The sequence below is a fragment of the Hibiscus syriacus genome, unplaced genomic scaffold (assembly GCF_006381635.1).
Source record: "Hibiscus syriacus cultivar Baekdansim isolate YM2019G1 unplaced genomic scaffold, ASM638163v2 tig00109945_pilon, whole genome shotgun sequence".
Lineage (NCBI taxonomy): Eukaryota > Viridiplantae > Streptophyta > Magnoliopsida > Malvales > Malvaceae > Hibiscus > Hibiscus syriacus.
In genome coordinates, this window is record NW_024062535.1 from 967,634 (window position 1) to 986,098 (window position 18,465).

General features: G+C 32.5%; 1 pseudogene; it reads left to right on the top strand.

Annotated features, from left to right (window-relative positions):
- The window catches only part of LOC120210916, a 29,524-nt pseudogene extending 12,271 nt beyond the window's left edge, over positions 1 to 17,253 (top strand).
- Positions 17,254 to 18,465: the final 1,212 nt, after the last annotated feature.

Consider the following 18,465-nt stretch of genomic DNA (forward strand, 5'->3'; position numbering starts at 1 on the left):
CACATTTGGTGCAAATTATATGAGACACTTGGAGTGAATATTAATGTTTATTGACGAGGCACCTGGAGTGCATATTGTGCACACTCGTCTAATTCACGTACCTTGCATTTTCATTTAACGTACATTGGGCTATACTTATATGAAATTGAAATTGCAGACTATATGATCTAAATAAGTGAATAGTCCAAGTTATTTGAATTGAGATGAAAGTAAATAGTACCATGTGTGATGATTTTTTGCATGATATGCCTTTTATGTGATAAAATGACGATACATGTTATGTGATTTGAAAGAAAGCTAATATTTTTCTAAGAATAGTGATTTGGCGTTATATGCCTTATAAATATGTGTGAAAGGATGATTTTTCAACTTAAGTTTCAATATGAAGAAAAAAGGTTTAAAATGCTTTAGTTTGGTTTATAATCCTTTCATGTTTTAAAATGTTTTAGTTTGGTTTATATGCCTCACTAAGTGGAAACTTAACGTGTGAATGTTTCACGTGTAGGTAAAGAGAAGAATAAAGTTGTGTAGTGAGGAGCATATCAAGCATTACTTTTTTGGAATCATATCAACATACAGTATCAGTAAGACATCATTTAATGCTATTTTGACTTATTTAGTGGCATCTATATTATAAATGTCATAGTTACTCTGATAGTTTAGTTATAAAAAGGTTTGCATATGTTAAAACTGCTTTAATATGGATATTATTATATTTAATTAAGAGGATGGACAAATAATATTTTATTAAATCATGTTTTCAAAAATTAATCAATTGATTTTAAAATTTGGCAGTTTTTAGGCACTTTTATTTATTATATTAAACAACATCGAACAACCTAGTACCTGCCTAAATATGATTTTAATTGGCAGCCGTAATATTAGGTTGTGATTTTATGCAGTTAAAAGAATTCTTATTAAAGGTTAAATTTAGAAATTTTAAAGAAACAAAAATTTATCGAGTTTTACATAATAAATGTTTTATATGAATGATGTAACATCTTTAACTAGTAATTAAGTACATATAATGGTTAAGGATGTTACAAAAGGTTAATATCAATACCAAAGGGAACAATATTGGTACCAATGTGTTGTTTTGGGTACAGAAACCCAAATAATTAAGGGTTTTGAGATGAAAGGTCCAATATCACCATAACATCATTAAATAAAACTACAAGTAACATCAACAGTGAATGTAGTTACATCTTGAAATGATACTAGTTAGGATAACATAAAACTAGCCATTGTTTTATGCTCAGGAAATAGCGAGGACACATTTGTTACGCTAGCAGTTAACGATTTTATTATTTGTTAGAAATATTCAGATACATCTCAGCTAGTACTGAGGCACTTCAGTTGATGGCTGGGTGCTGATGCCCCAAGAATCTAGGAGTGAGCTAGCCATGTGTATGTAGGGATTTTCGTTGCTCTATCGATCAACCAAAAAAGTACCAAGAGGGCGTGAATTGGCCAACTCAAAAATTTGGGTATGGAGATAAAGAATATGAAATATTGCACAAGTATTTAGAATGGTTCAACTTCCTCAAATGAAGTCTTCATCCACTAACTTAGCTCCATACACAAATTTGTTCTTTCTTTTTCTAGTCTCAAGAGTATCCTTTTACAAATCCCTAGTTTTCCATGGCTAAACCAGAACCAAACCCCTTTTACAAAAAAATAAAAAGATTGTAAAGAAGAAACCCTCAAATGGTAGGTATTTACACAATTAATGTAACATCCATTTCCCATATATGTTACCACATACGATTCCAGGAGGTCACATAAAGATTTCAAATTAGTCCATTTCCGAAAACTAGTAAATTTTTTGTTTCTTTCTAAAAGAATCAATTATATCAAAATCATAAAATATTATAAACAAATGGTTGAAGTTGTTGCTACTTGAAAATTAGATAATTAAACCTTTGTTCATAATTGGTAATAAGCAGTATCATCTATTTAAAACAAGATAAAACATTTAAAAAATTTAAGTATAATAACCTGGCTCCTTACTCCTAATGCTTCCTTCTACCTATGCATGAAAATCATTACATGCTAAGTATACACTTAGTGAGGTATTATAGTACTAACAATAATAAAATAATAATAATAATTAAAAACATGTATAAGAAAATACCAGACATATAACATAATGTAAAATCATCATATAAAATTTTACTTTCAATAAATTATATCAAACATGTATGTTTCACTTTCATTTCAATTCACTGCCTAATGTATGATGAATGAGAATGCATGATACGTGATTCATATATGAGTGTGCGTAAATATGCAGTCGAAACTGCCGCGTAGATAATATGCACAAAAAGTGCCACATAGAATATACAAGTATTGTAGAACACAACAACACTGTATAAATCAAGAATATCATAATGAGCAATCATCATGAGTTTCTTGAATGCACAAATAGTGTCACGTAGAGTTGTACATAAAGTGCCACATATTATTGCACTTGAAAGTGCTGCGTAGAATGTACACGAATGTATCACGTAAGATTGATCAATAATCACTCAAACTCTTGGCATGCCAATTGTACCACTTACTCTCAATGAACACACACTGGGCCTTATATTTAAATCCATATACCATTCATATGTCAAAGTTTCATAAACACAAATATATATCAAAATATCATATAAAAAATGCATTGGGTAGTTCATACCCGAAATCATTCAAATCATTTATCCAAATCATTTTCATTGTTAAACTTTCAAAATTAGCAAATCACAAGTCAGATCATTCAAAATCATTTACCAAAGCATTATGACAATATATAATAATACGACTCAAAACCTTTTTCTTTCAAAACATTCAAGCTTGACTCATCATAAGTCTTCCTCATATCACATATATATAAGGTTGAAAATGCACTCACCTGATAATGCCTCTCTAGTAGTCCTACTCGATATTCTTTACTCTTGAACTTTTTCCTTTGATTTTGAATCACTTTGAGCTTGCTTTTTATCACGATCTACACGAGCATTATTTATCCATCGAATACCAATTTCAAAATATAGGTTAGTAATATACTAACATAGGAACAACTTGGTAATAAAATTCATAAAATTCTATAGATACTTATTCAATTCTAATCCATTTCCACTTAAATTCTAAAATTTCCATATTTTGACAACTTGCACTACCTTGAAAGAATAATTATTATGTATTCAGATACATACTGGAACTTAATTTTATTTATTCTGCTAGAAACTAGGCTCGAATACAATTCCAACCATTTAAATTACTCCCTCTAATTCAACTTGTATAATTTATAGTGAATTTCATAATCCAAATTCAAGAATATTTTTTGAGCAGAATCTGCTGGCTTTTTTCTGACCTATCCTTGATTAAAAATTTGTATCTTTCATTGTACAATTTGAAATTGATCTATGTTTGTTTTAAACTAAACTAGACTGACATACAAACACAATGGTATAAAAATCACCTGCTAATCATTTCTATAGAATTTCTGGTGAATTTTCAAACTTACTGCTAGATTCAAAAATCTAAATTGTTTTCATTATTTTGCATCCTTAATTTCTTCTTCAATACTCACTACTTGCATCTTGATCCTTCATCATTTTTACTTTATTCAAATCAATCCCAACATTTCAAAATTGTAAAAATATATTCAACTCAATACATGCACCTCTAAATAATTTCAATTAAATCCCATATTTCCTAATCCATTCGAATTCCGCCATCACATTTAACCAAATTTTCAATTTGATCTTGTACCAACTTTTTAACTTAAAATTAAGCATTCAAATATTAAATCTCAACATTAAATCCTCATAATTGAAAATTTTCAATTCAATGTCTAATAATTCACAAAACTTCTTCCTTTTTATGTTTTTTCCATAAGCCTTCACAAGCTTCCAAATTTATCCAAACAACTTTCTAAAGCTTGGTAAATCACCCATTCATCATGTCTAGCCTCATCATAATTTTTCTAAAATTTTTCCCACTTACTTTCCTTATGGTCGAATATGAAGGGTCGCCTAGGGCAAACTTTCCAACTTGATTCAAGCATGAATTCAACTTCTAAACATTGTTTCCATTCATCTACAATCAAGTCCTTAACAATTTCAATTCAAATAATTTATTTCTAAATAAAACCTAAAGGCTGAATATTACTACTTCAATTTCCAAGTAATTTCAATCATCATGCAAGTATGGAAATGATTCTCCAACATCAACTACACCATAATCAAGCCTTAGGGCATCAAAACCAAGCATCCCCATCATCCATCAATTCAATAATTCAATGTTCTAAGCATGGAAAACATGAAATAATGGTACCAAATGATAGAGAATTTCATGGAGAACAACATTGTATTTCATGTGTTCATCCAAATTCCCAAAAAATAGCTTGAAAATCAAAAAGAAAGTTTATCCTTACCTTAGATGTAGCTCACGGCCAAAGTGAGAAAGATGAACAAGTCTCTTGATTTTTTCTAAACAAAAATCTAAGCAAACTTATCATCTTTTAATGCTAAAAAGTTAATCAAAAATTTATTTGGTGAAAAATGACCATTTTACCATTGAAATCCAAGGCTCAATAACTTTCCACATGTCAATTTATTCATCCAATGGTCAAAATAAACCAATGAGTTAGTAGTTACCAACTTTGCCTTTCGAATTTTCCAAAATTACAATCTCACCATTTTTCATCCAACTGTCCAAATTGATTATAGAAAACTATCTTAAATCGAACCATTTATATTAAAACCTACAAATTTAAGTCATGGAAATGATATTTTTAACCTTGCTTCATCATCCTTCAAAATTTCCTAAATATTCAATTTGATCCGATTATCCGAATTTTTCTCAAACTTTATCGCTTTATAGCTTTTAATAGAAAATCAGTACGAAAAATTTAATACCCATGGATATATCACTCTTGGGGGTAAACTATTTATTTACGAGGCCATATTATATAACATTTTAAAATTACACTTTGGTCCCTAATCTTTTCCAAATTTTATACTTTGGCCACTAAACATTCAAATTTTAAATTTGGATCACTAGTAAAAATTTGGGGTATTACAATTCTCCCACTTAAGAAAATTCATCGTCGAATTTTTAACACGTATCTAATACAAAAAGATGAGGAAACCGCTTCCTCATATCTTCTTCTCTTTCCCATGTAGCTTTCTCAACCTTATGATTTCTCCAAAGAACCTTGACTAAAGGGACTGTCTTGTTCATGAGTTATTTGACGCCATAATCAAGTATTTTCACCGGTTCTTCTTCATAAGTGAGATCCGACTGAATTTCAATTTCCTTCGGAGCGATAACATGTGAAGTATTTGATCGATATATTGAAAGAACTGACACTTGAAACTCATTATGAATCTTATCCATTTCAGGGGGTAGCGCAAGTTGATAAGCCACTGGCCCAACTTTCTTCATAATTTCATATGGACCAATGAATTTAGGACTTAACTTTCCCTTTCTTCCAAACCTTAAAACTTTTTTCAAAGGTAACACCTTAATAAACATCTTGTTTCCAACTTAATATTCTATTCCGTTCCTCTTTAAATCTGCATAAGATTTCTATCGATCAGTTGCAATCTTAAGATTATCTTGTATAATATTCACTTTATCTGCTAATTCCTTAATAGATCAAGGCCAATGATATCTCAATTCTTGAGTTCAAACCAATTTAATGGCATACGACACTTCTTTCCATATAAGGCTTAATAAGGTGCCATCTTAATACTCGACTGATAACTATTATTATAAGAAAATCTGCTAAAGGAAAATACCTTTCCCAAACTCCTTTAAATTCAATGATGCATGCCCTTAACATATCTTCCAAAATTTGAAAAGTCTGCTCCGATTGACTACCTGTCTGAGGATGGAAAGCAATACTAAAGTTAAGTCGAGTTCCTAAAGCCTTGTGCAAAGACTTTCAAAACCTTGAAGTAAACCTTGGATCTCTATCAGACATGATTGAGAGAGGTACTCCATACTGTCGAACAATCTCTTTAATATACAACTCAACAAACTTATCCATATAATAATCAGCTCAAACTGGAATAAATTGTGTTGACTTGTCAATCTATCCACAATCACCCAAATTGAGACATTTTTATTGGGTGTTAAAGGCAAACCTATTACAAAATACATAGTAACTCTTTCCCATTTCCATTGAGGTATGTAAATAGATTGCAACAATCCAGATGGCACTTGATGTTCTGTCTTTACTTGCTAACATGTCAAACATTTAGAAACAGACTCAGTTATAGCCCCTTTCATACCTGGCCACCAATATCAAACTTTCAAGTCATGACACATCTTGTTTCCTATAGGGTGCATCTTCAAAGGAATATAATATGCTTTGGAGAGAAGTTCTTTCTTCAATTCCTCATCATTAGGAATGTAAATTCTTCTTTTATAATATAATCATCCATCAGGCTTAACCTCAAAATCTTTAGTATCACATTTTTCTACTTGCTCAAATCTCGATTTGCATTTTTCATCCTTTCTTTGAAGATCCTTTATTCTCTCCAATAATATAGGATTTAATCTTAAATCTGCAATCAACACTCTATCTCCCGCTAATGTCAACTGAGGATCTAACGCTCATAAAGCAGAAAATGTCTTTCGGTTTAAAGCATCAGCTATGATATTAGCCTTTCCAGGGTGGTAATCAATGATCACATCGTAATCCTTAAGAAGAGCAATCCATCTTTTTTGCCTTAAGTTCAGCTCTTCTTGCGTCAATAAATACTTCAAACTTTTGTGATCAGTGTAGATGTGACATCTTTTGCCATATAGATAATGATGTCATATCTTCAAGGCAAACACTATTGTAATCAATTCCAAATCATGAGTAGGATAGCTTCTTTCATGAGTCTTAAATTGCCCTGAAGCATAATCTATAATTTTCCCTTCTTACATCAGTATGTATCCCAAACCATTATGAGATGTATCAATATACACCACATAATCCTTTCTTAATTATAGTTGTACCAACACTAGAGATTTTTTCAAAGTTTTATTTAATGTCTCAAAACTTTCTTGGCACTTATTAGTCTAAATAAAAGGTACATCATTCCTTAAAAGCTTGCTAATTGGAGAAGCAATCATCGAAAAGTTCTTCACGAACCTTCGATAATAACCAGCGAGTCCCAAGAAACTTTGAACTTCTAAAACAATTCTTTGGAGTTCTCCACTCAACGATAGCTTGAACTTTCTTGGGATCTACTTTTATTCCTTCTGCTGATACAACATAGCCAAGAAAAACAAGTTCTGACAAATAGAATTCACACTTTGAAAACTTGGCATATAGCTTTTTATCCCATAATGTTTGAAGAACAATACGAAGATGAGCATCATGATCTTCTCTTGTCTTATAGTAGACCAAAAATATCTTCATTGAATACAACTATAAACTAGTCCAAATATGGTTGAAACACTCGATTCATCAAATCCATGAATACTGCAGGAGCATTAGTTAGTCCAAACGGCATCAACACGAACTCGTAATGATTGTATCACGTCTTGAAAGTCGTTTTAGGAATATCTTACACTTTAATCTTTAACTGATGATAACCTGGTCGAAGATTGATCTTAGAGATCTTATATGCGCCTTTTAACTAATCAAAAAGATCGTCGATCCTTGGAAGAGGATATTTGTTCTTGACTGTTACCTTGTTCAATTGACGATAATCTATGTATAATCGTGTAGAATCGTCCTTGTTTTTCACAAACAATACATGTGGACCCCATGGTGACACACTCAGCCTTATAAAACCTCGATCTAACAATTATTGCAATTGAGCCTTTAATTCTCGTTACTCAGTTGGAGCTATTCTGTACAGGGCCATCAAAATAGGCGTAATACCAGGTAACACCTCTATTTTAAATTCCACTTCTCGATCCGGTGGTAAACCTGGTAGATCATCTAGAAATACATCTAGATACTCCTGAATAGTTGGAATATCCCCAAATTTATTTTTTGTAACTTGGGTGTCTACTACATTGGCTAAGAAAGCTTGACAACCTTGTAATAACAATTTCTAAGTAGACATCATTGAAATCACACTTGATAGTGGATTTATTCATTTACCAACCACTATGATTTCAGCACCCTCCAAGTCTTTCAGAATTAACCTCTTTAATCGATAGTCCACCAAGACATGATAAGGGGGAAAACAACTCATGCCCAAAATTATCTCAAATTCATCAAAAGGTAATTCCATCAGATTCACCAGAAACTTAATTCATTGAATCATAAGGGCCAATCTTTACATATAAGATTCACCCGAGCACTATGGCCTAAAGGATTAGTTTCTATTATATCACTAGAGATGGGTTCTAGCTGAATTCCTATCTCATTAACCAACTTATGCTCATGTATGAATGCATAGAACCAAGATCAATTAAAAAAACATATGTTTGTCATAAAGATAAAATGTACCTACAATGATTTATGGATCATCTTGATCTGCATCGGTTCTGATATTTTAGACTTTGGTTTGTGTATGAAATTCAGTCTGAGAAGTAGATCTAGCTGGTCCCTTGATCTTAGCCTTTTCTTTTTCCTTTCAGGGAAGCAGTAGTATATCTCTCATTCTGAATTGGTTCTCCAGTCATCAAGGGAGAATATCAAATAAAATGATCAGTCTTTTCATATAGGAAGCATGCTCCAGATGTAACTCGACATACTCTTGAATGTGGTTTTCCACATACTTCACATAATCGAGATTCATCCTGGAATGATCTTCTAAAACCAGTAGTATATGTCTGGGATTATCTTGCTTTACCAGTATTTTCTCTTTTATGATTTGATGCGGTATACTCGGATCTATTTTGATATCAAGGACCTGAACTTCAACCTTACTTAGACTGGGGTAGAGTTGAGAATGCTCTCGATCTATTAGTTGATTGTATTCTTTGTTTTGTAATTATTTCAGTTTGAACCAGTTCAATCACTTTAGCTTGATTTACTACTTCTTGAAAAATGGACATATTCAAAGCTAGCATAAACACCTTTTTCCTTTGTCACAGACCTTTAATAAACCAATCATAATGAGCCTTTTCATCGGGGATCAACTCTGCTGAAAATCAGCTCAACTTGTTAAACTCCCACTCATACTCATAAATCGTCTGATTTCCTTGCTTCAGATTTAGAAATTGCTTCTTCATTTCTCGAATAAACTGACTCACAGTGTACTTGTTCTGAATTCTTCCTGAAAGAATTGTCAGGTCACCTGTTCAGGAGCACATGCATCGTAGTATTCCTCCACTATATATGAGCTTGTCCTCGAAGTAAAGACACAACTTCATCCACTTTTTCTGCATCATTACAATGGAAACCATCCAACCTAATATTTACATCATTCAACCAGAGATTTGCAGCTAATGAACCCTCATCAGGTTTGCCTTTAAACTCAGGAGCTCCCAAACATTTTAGTTCTTTGGCGATAGATACTCGGGGAGCCGAAGGAGCGGGTGACTGAAAACATGACAGAATTGCATCTAAAGTCTCAAAGATTATACCCTAATCTTTCATAGGCACACCCTGCTGTATCGGTGCTACAACTTCTTCAGACTGCACATGAGGCTCGCAATTGACTTTAATACTACTGGTTCCTTCCAAAACCTCCTGATCAGTCGTTCTATGAGGTCCCACAGCCTAATACATCTATATAAACACAAAATCAATCTCTATTAGTAAAGAGCAACATCAATAAAATCACAATCCATATCCACAATATTGACATCCTAGTGGCATGTATATACTTTTCTACTCAAAACATGTTCGGTTTAGGCCTAGAATCTGCTAAACCTGCAGTTTTAATACCAATAAATGTAACCTTCATTTCCTGTTTACGTTATCGCATAAAAGTCCAGGATGTCACATAGAGATTTCAAATTAGTCCTTTTTCGAAAACCAGTAAATTTTTTTGTTTCTTTCTAAAATAATTCAATTATATCAAAATCATAAAATATTATAAACAAGTGGTTGAAATCGTTACTAGTAGAACATTAGATAATTAAAATTTCATTCATAATTAGTAATAAGTAGTATCATCTATTTGAAACTAGATAAAACCTTTCAAAATTTTAAGTATAATAACCATATGATATACATGCCAACTAATGTTGTCAATATTCAGAAGATGTCATAATGAATATGGAGCAAATCTAATTCTTAAAAAAAAGTTGATGCTGAACTTGGCTCCTTACTCCTAATGCTTCCTTCTACCTATGCATGAAAATCATTACATCCTAAGTATACACTTAGTGAGGTATTATAGTACTAACAATAATAAAATAATAATAATAATTAAAAACATGTATAAGAAAATACAAGACATATAACATAATGTAAAATCATCATATAAAATTTTACTTTCAATAAATTATATCAAACATGTATGTTTCACTTTCATTTCAATTCATTGCCTAATGTATGATGAATAAGAATGCATGATATGTGATTCATATATGAGTGTGCGCAAATATGCAGTCGAAACTGCCGCATAGATAATATGCACATAAAGTGCCACGTAGAATATACAGGTACTGTAGAACACAACAACACTGTATAAATCAAGAATATCATAATGAGCAATCATCATGAGTTTCCTGAATGCACAAATAGTGCCGCGTAGAGTTGCACATAAAGTGCCACATATAATTGCACTCGAAAGTGCATCGTAGAATGTACATGAATGTACCACGTACAATCGATCAATAATCACTCGAACTCTTGGCATGTCAATTGTACCACTTACTCTCAATGCACACACAATGGGCCTTATATTTAAATCCATATACCATTCACATATCAAAGTTTCATAAACATGAATATATATCAAACTATCATATAAAAAATGCATTAGGCAGTTCATACCCACAATCATTCAAATCATTTTCATTGTCAAACTTTCAAAATTGGCTAATCACAAGCCAAATCATTCAAAATCATGTAACAAAGCATTATGACAATATATAATAATACGACTCAAAACCTTTTCCTTTCAAAACATTTGAGGTTGACTCATCGCATCTTCCTCATATCACATATATATATAAGGTAGATAATGCACTCACCTGATAATGCCTCACTAGTAGTCTTACTATCGATATTCCTTACTCTTGAACTTTTTCATTGATTTTGAATCACTTTGAGCTTGATTTTTATCACGATCTACACAAGCATTATTTATCCATCACATACCATTTTCAAAATATACTTTAGTATCATACTAACATAGGCACAACTTAATAATAAAATTCATAATATTTTATCGATACTTATTCGATTCTAATCCATTTCCACTTAAATTCTAAAATTTCCATATTTTGACAACTTGCACTACCTTTAAAGAAATCATTATTATGTATTGACATGAACATCGGAATTTAATTTTGTTTCTTCATTTGGACTAAACTCGAATATGATTCCAGCCATATATAAAGTACTCCTTCTAATTCAACTTGTACAATTTATAGTGAATTTTCTAATCCAATTTCTAGAAACTGTTTTGAGCAGAATCTGCTGGTTTGTTTTCTGACCTATCCTCGATTAAAATTTGTATCTTTCATTGTAAAATTTGAAATTGATCCCCGCTTGTTTTAAACAAAATTATACTAACATACAAACACAATGGTATAAATATCACTTGTTAATCATTTTTAGAAAATTTCTGGTGATTTTTCAAACATGTTGTTAGATTCAAAAGTCTAAATTGTTTTCATTATTTTGCATCCTTAATTTTTTTTCAGTACTTACTACTTGCATCTTGATCCTTCATTATTTTTAATTTATTCAAATCAATCCCAACATTTCAACATTGTAAAAATATATTCAATTCAATACATGCACCTTTACATAATTGCAATTCAATTCCATATTTCCTAATCCATTCGAATTCCACCATCATATTCATCATATCTAACCTCGTCATAATTTTTCTAAAATTTGCAATTTGATCTTGTACCAACTTTTTAACTTAAAATTCAGCATTCAAATATAAAATATCAACATTGAACCTCATAATTGAAAATTTTCACTTCAATGTTTAATAATTCCCAAAACTTCTTCCTTTTTACGTTTTGTCCCTAAACCTTCATAAGCTTCCAAATTGATCCAAATAACTTTCTAAAGCTTGCTAAGTCATCCATTCATCATATCTAACCTCATCATAATTTTTCTAAAACTTTTCCCACTTACTTTCCTTATGGCCGAATATGAAGGGTCACCTAGAACCAACTTTCCAACTTGATTCAAGCATGATTTCAACTTCTAAACATTATTTCCATTCATCTACAATCATGTCCTTAACAATTTCAATTCAAACAATTTATTTCTAAATAAACCCTAATGACCGAATATTAGTACTTTAATTTCCATGTAATTTCAATCATCATACAAGCATGGAAATAATTTTCCAACATCAACTACACCATAATCAAGCCTTAGTTCATCAATACCTAGCATCCACTTCATCCATCAATTCAAGAATTCAATGTTCTAAGCATGGAAAACATGAAATAATGGTACCAAATGATAGATAATTTCATGGAGAACAACTTTGTATTTCATATTTTCATCCAAACTCCCAAGAAATTAGCTTGAAAATCAAAAAGAAAGTTCCTCCCTACCTTAGACGTAGCTCACGGCCAAAGGGAGAAAGATGAACAAGTTTCTTGATTTTTCTAAACAAAAATCTAAGCATACTTATCATCTTTTAATGTTTGGTGACATTCATGCTTCTATATATGTGTTATATTTTGGTGTACATGGTTGAGTAACATAAAACTTGTCATAACCTGATTAACAAAAACAGTCTTCTACGAACATTATGGAACTACAGTACTTGAATAATTTACCAGTATTTATAATTTAAGCTTAGTTTTGGTTTCCTCTTCCCATAAAGATATTTTGAAATGTCTTCCTCTTTTGTTTGTTGAAACTTTTCCAATTCTCCCAGAAATACATTTTGGTTTCAAAAACCTTTGAATGTGATGCTTTCTTTCACCTGCTGCTTTTCCTTGTGGCTTCTTTTATTTCATTCCCCATATATATGGGATGATGCTAAATATTAAATTGTTACTTGTGTTGAAGTTTGTTGGTAAAAATAGTGCAGTGTAGCCATTATATCTGTTTTCTATGAATCATGTAGCTGACTGGAGTCTCATTCTTGTATTGCAGATATGTGACATGGTTGCTGTAGCCCGTATAATAAATGCCATTCTTGTAGTCCAGAACTTGATAAACGATCATTTTGGCTAGATACTAGGTAGCCTCTCTCCTTCAAGTCATTCTTTACTGAAAAAATTGCACTACTTTCTATCTCTGACTGGGTTTTTGTTTTTTTTTTTGGTGTGGCTGATACAACTTTCTCTTCTTCGTTAACTTGCAGCAATTTCTCTGATGTTTTTGACGAGGACCATTTTATCCATGCTCTGGCTAATGATGTTAAAATCATAAAAAAGCTTCCTAAGGATGTCTTCTGCTACCAATGTAGTTATGCATTTTAGAAGCTGGTCTGGTTTGGGGTACTACCAGAATGAGATCGCTAGTCTGTGGGAAGAATATCAGGTTTGTTTGATGAAGTTTTCATCGTGATTATGTAATTGCTATATTAATTCTTCCTGATTTTGCTCATTTCGTTCTGTTTTTCCAGGTTATCCGAGCTGCTAAATCTGATTCACGCCTAGCAAATAATCATCTGCCTCCTGACATACAGACGCTTCATTGTCGTGCTTTCTATGAAGCTCTTCGTTTTCCCCCAAAATTGAAGCGATGGGGAAAGTAATTAGCTCCAGCTAAATATCAATCTACATCTTGGAGTATTTTGTAATCTTTCTATATTAATCTTATCAAGTTTGTGATTATTGCAGTTGTTGGTAGATCGAATGAGATCTTATGGTCCTTTCATTGCATTGCATTTACGATATGAAAAGGACATGCTTGCCTTTAGTGGGTGCACACATGGTTTATCTGATTTTGAAGCTGAAGAGCTAAGGACAATCAGGTAGAACACTTTGTTGTCTTTCTATATATATCCATCGTGGAAGCGGAAAGAAAGTGTCACCTAGAAGTAAGATGAAGTAGGACAATATTGTTTTTTATTGCACACAATACAACCAAGAAAAAGAAGGGGGAAGTGTCACCTAGTTGGGTTAGGGATCAGCTCGGATTAGAGATCAACTCTTTGTTTTGCTTTTGCCACTTTCTTTCTGAATGTGTAGAGAAAACACCACCTATTGGAAAATCAAGGACATTAATGCAACGGAACAGAGATCCAAAAGATATTGCCCCTTAACCCCAAAAGAGGTTGGGATTTTCTTGACTGGTCTAGGATACCCGTCAAACACTTCTATATATATTGCTGCAGGAGAGGTATATGGGGGTGATACTCATATGGCTGGATATACGGTCTCGCTATCCCATTTTAATGAGCAAGGTATGGAGTAATGTTATTTTTCTTTGCTTGGCACTACTTTTTACATCTAATTGCTTATGTTTTCATTTGGGCAACTTTTTTCGCTGGGTCAGTTGTGAATAAACATAACAGTAAACTTTTGGAACTTAATATTCAAAGATATTCTGAACTTTATCCAATACTATTATAGTGAGATCAATTTTAATGATATTTATATTTTATACTGGTTTGTTTATTCAGTTAGTCCATATGTATTTAAATTAAATATTTTTTCAATCTCCAATGCGAGTGTGTCCTGTATTTTTCACTTGTGATCGATTGCCTCTTTATTGTTAGAAGTTGTTAATGGATGCATGATTTAGTCGGCTAACACTAAATAAGATCTTTGGCCACTGGCTATTAATTTATTGCTATTTGCATAATCATTGAACTGTTGTGTCCTTTATCTCTTTCTATGGGTCTGTCATATGTATATGCAAAAGAAACTACGATTCTTGGACGCACACACTCTGTGAAACTTGGATAATATTGTTTGATATTCTTCATATTAGTGAATAAGGGTTAACATGGAGTTATGATATAGTTGTATATCGTGTGCATAGATTTAAATAGCGTTTGCGGTCGCGTTTTTGGTCGCGTCGCGTTTATCGCGGTTGCGGACATAACAGATGTTATCGCGGTCACTGCGGGTGTCGCGGTCGTTAATTTTTTTTAAATTTCACACAACTTATCCTAAAACATAATAATTATAAAGTCATTTTTAATGATTTTTAGAATATTTTCTAAGTAAAAATGCACACATATATATATATATAACCAAATTGGAAACATTAAAACTCTGTAATATGATAAGATAAAAATTAGATTGAAATTAAATGTAACGATAATAAAAATGTATTGAAATACGAAAAATGAAAGTTGAAATTTTGAATGGAATTTGAATAAATTTAAAGAACAAAAAATGACTAAATTAAATTGAATTAAAATAAATGTGTAAAATTTAAATTGCATAAATTTAAATTACTGAAATTAGGAATAAAATTCAAATTAAATAAATATTAAAGTTGCATTAAAAATTAAGGATTAAATTATAAATTCTAAAAAAGTTAAAGGAGTGTGGTAACAAATTAACATATCCATTAGAATTAGATTCTAGAACTTATAATAAAAAAAATGGAGTGGAACGATCAAAACCAGAAAGCATAGCAAAAACACTCTAGAACTTTCATTCTCTCCAATACCAATCTCATCTCCTAACTCCCAAAGTCTCAACCTTACATGAGTGCTCAAATCCATTTTACTTCCTGAACGTGGACAACAGAGGTCGATTGAGGAGCCAGTTCTTAAGATTGAGATGCATACATCGAAGGACTATATTTGTTTATTGATGGAATTGGCTCAAGACATAAGAGGTGAGTTCAAAGAGATGAAATATATCACTGAGAAAAGAACATCTATTATTTATGAGCTACCCCTTGTAGAGGTGAGATCTACCATTTTATTTTGGATCATCCTGTTTTATTCACAGCCAAAGTCTCAACCTTTCACTATTTTTTTTGTAAAAAAGAAAAATTTTGAATTTGCTTCGACAACATAAGAAATCAGTTTTTGTTTTGCCTTCTTGCACAATAAAATACACGAGCTTGATGATGAGGGCTGAGGAGGAGAACCGAACACCTCAAATGGAAGTCCGTTACTCAACTTCTTCACCGAAGCTCAACGGAGGCAACATTTGCATGTGAGAATCTTGGGTTTTTTTTTTGTAGTAATGGTTGAAAAACGGTAATAGCGCCCCGTTATCGGCGTTATATACCGCTAAATTGCGGGCGCAACAGACCGCTACCAACGTGAATCGGATACCCACCGCGAAATTCCTCAATACCGATTTCGGAAGGTGGTGCGACCGCGAAATAGCGGTCGCTGTAACGGTTTCGTTCCGCTATTTGATTCCCTGATCGTGTGGTATTTTGAAGGAAAAATTGGCTTCGGTTGAGGAGCTTGAACCATTCAGCAACCATTAATCTCAAATGGCTGCGTTTGATTACATTGTATCTGTGGAATGTGATGTCTTCATTCCATCGTACTCTGGAAACATGGCAAGAGCAGTTGAAGGGCATCGACGTTTTCTGGGACATAGGAAAACTATTTCTCCCAACAGGTGAGTCAAATTGTTTCCTGAAACTCGACTTATAAGTTATGTATCTATGATTTATACCGTAATTTTTGTGGTCTACTGATGAAGTTTCCCACTGTCCTTAAGGAAAACATTAGTCCGCCTTTTCGACAAAATTGAGATAGGATTATTGCAGGAAGGGAGAAAGGTCTCCAGCAAGATTAGTGAAATGCACAAAAAACTGTACGTGGTTTGTTTTTAATCAATTAGATGCTGCAAAGAGAGGGACTTCATTTTTATCACTCTCCTGCACGTACAACAGAGATGGTATAATAGTGTGTAATATGGTTTCTTTGGTGGGTTGTTGTACAGACAAGGTTCACCAAGGAGAAGAAGAGGTCCTGTATCAGGAACGAAGGGCACATATAGGTTCCGTTCAGAAGAAGTGTTTTTTGTAAATCCGTTACCGGGTTGTTTGTGCAAAAGGGTATCGCGCAAAGCCAATGCATGTCTCAGCATGAGATGATATATGAGATGCTGCAGATGGAAAAAAATGGTTTTTATTGAAGATCCCCTATCTAGTGTGTGTATGGGTGCCAGGCTTATTGATAATGTTAATGATCATATCCATGAATTGAATTATGTTTAGTGCTTGCTTTGGGGCGGACACTACACGAATGGGGAAGCGGGAATGTGTAGTTTTACGAAATTGGTCCAATTCCAGTATGAACATTAGATGGGGAAGGGAACACACATGCTCATGCGATTACATATGCATTTCTGCGTCAAGAAAGAATAATTAATGTGAACCGATCAACCTTTTCACTTTCGATTATCGAATGTTCCACTTTTGTGCTTCGTCCGGCACACGATTTCCCTCAAATTATTTTGGGGGTGTTGTCATTTACGTGTCCTGCGTTTCCCCTTGGAACTGGTTGGGTAAGCGCCTTTCGTCTTCCATCTTTTGTTAAACTGTTTCCTCGCTATTTATTGGTTTGGCTTGAATTTGGGTTTCTTCCCCCGCCTACTCAAATCTCTATATCCAAATTTCATCTTCCTTGAATATCCTATTTCTGGGGCAGGACCACAAGTTCGACCTATGAATTGTCTAATTTTCAGAAAAAAATTATTAGATGACCCTGATTAATTATATCATATGTGGTCTCAATCAATAATAATTTTTCATCTTATTTTTTAAGGTGAATCTTCACCTCATTCATACTTGTAAATAATGAGTGGACAATTATTTTAAAATTTGTGGTTCTTATTTTTTTGGAATCATAGATGATGTGGTGAACAGGTACTATAAAATAATTTCTCAATTTTCGTGCATGATCCACAAATATGACTTGTAATATGTCACGTGATTTTAGAATTTGAGATCAAAAAAATGTGAAGATTATAAAGTTGTTTTATGATACTATTTAATTCTATATGTTTAATTTTTTTAATTTTATAAAAAAACAAATAATATAATAAATTTGGATGTTATAAAATTTTATCTTATTATAAAATATTTTAGTGCTTCATTTTAAAAACATTATAATACTTATAATTTTTTAAGACTAGCCCACTAATTTTATGCATGTGTAGACACGCATTTTCATCTGATTTTTATTAAATGACATTTATATAATTGATTTATCGATTAATATGTTATGATTCATGGTATACATTGTATATGTATTATATGATAATATATATATACTATGTCATGTACTTTAATTACACATGTTAATTTTTTTTTTTCTTGTATCAGGCCCAATGTTACAATGTCAAACCCCAAGGCCCAATTTAAGCAAACCCAGCAAAACAACCCCAAAACCCGTAGCCCAACAATGATCCAAGTGGAGTAGCCCGAATCAAATATCCCAGTGGCCCACATCAACGACCCGATCTGCAACCTACGAACCGGTCCAG